Source organism: Anneissia japonica, unplaced genomic scaffold (assembly GCF_011630105.1).
Source record: "Anneissia japonica isolate Jap-2015-1 unplaced genomic scaffold, ASM1163010v1 scaffold288030_len866700_cov218, whole genome shotgun sequence".
Lineage (NCBI taxonomy): Eukaryota > Metazoa > Echinodermata > Crinoidea > Comatulida > Comatulidae > Anneissia > Anneissia japonica.
This window is the reverse complement of record NW_022728334.1, coordinates 595,380-596,732: the sequence shown is the minus strand read 5'-3', so window position 1 is coordinate 596,732 and position 1,353 is coordinate 595,380.

Sequence of the window (1,353 nt, the reverse complement as noted above, 5' to 3'; positions counted from 1 at the left end):
AGGTCTAGGCCTCTATACTATAGTAGGAGCTGGTCCTTGTCTAGGCCTATAATATATATTCTGTATAAGTAGTCATATGATTACAGGTTTACATTGTACATACCAAGATCGATATTAACGATCGCATTTATTTTTCATTGAAAATAAAAGAAAACTTAAAATAATTTAACTTAAGAATTTTAAAATATTCCAAACCTGTACGCTTAAAAAAATAAATAAAATAAAAAATAAATAAATAAAGTTAACCTAAAACACAAACAACGCGATAGGATATAAAGATTGAGAGAAGTTTTTGTATACTGTACTGTATTTCTGTCTATAAGTGCCATTCGTTTTGGGGTTGCTACAATCAGGATTTACAATCGATCCAACAAAGTAAAAGCACTATCTATTTCCTTACATTCCAAAAAGGAGGATTGGATGCTATTTAAATTTGTTGGAGATTGAAAAATTAACTGTTAACTCTCTTGTTAGAGAACATAGAATATGTATGCCTTCAGTAGCCCTATGTACTCTAGGTGTAAATAAATACAGAGAATAGGCCAATTTTAGTGAGATCTAAACCTGTTTTGATAACGTAGGGCCAATATACAATGCAAAGCAAATTGATCACAAAATCAGAAGCATGATTTCAAAGATCAGAACCCAGCTTTTATTGTTTAAAACTGTCGGGGCCCCATTGAACGAAACTACGGTATTATAGTTTATATTATATTTTTTTAAACTACAATGTCGGGGCCCCTCGCGCCCCCCCACCTCCGTCAGCGCCCGAGTGTGACGCCACGATTGTAACAACTGCAGATTGTAGCAACCCCACAACGAACGGCGCTTCAGAAAATACAGTACAAGTATACAAATTATTCTCGCAAACTTCATATCCTATATCGCGTTGTTTGTGTTAACTTAATTTATTTTTATTTTTTAAAGTGTACAGTTTTTTGGAATATTTTAAAATCCTTAAGTTAAGTTTTTTTTTTAAATTTTCAATGAAAAATAAATGCGATCTTTAATATTGACCTTGGTACAATATAAACCTGTAATCATGACTACTTATACAGAATTTTACTATATTATAGGCCTAGACTAGGACCAGGCCTCCTACTATGGTTTAGAGGCCTCGTCCAAGACCTTGTTGCAAATCCCAGCCCACATAAGCCTAGCCTATAATGCCTAGCATAGGACTTGTTTTCGCGGTACCCTGACCATTAAAAATTAGCAGACGTTCATGGCATTGGACTGCAGCGAAAAATGATTCCCCCATCATTAATGGAACAGGCCCACGTCACGCTTGGCTGACTAGTTTTGATTTACATTTCGCATGTCTTGTGTTGTTGTAAAATGTATTTCAAAACA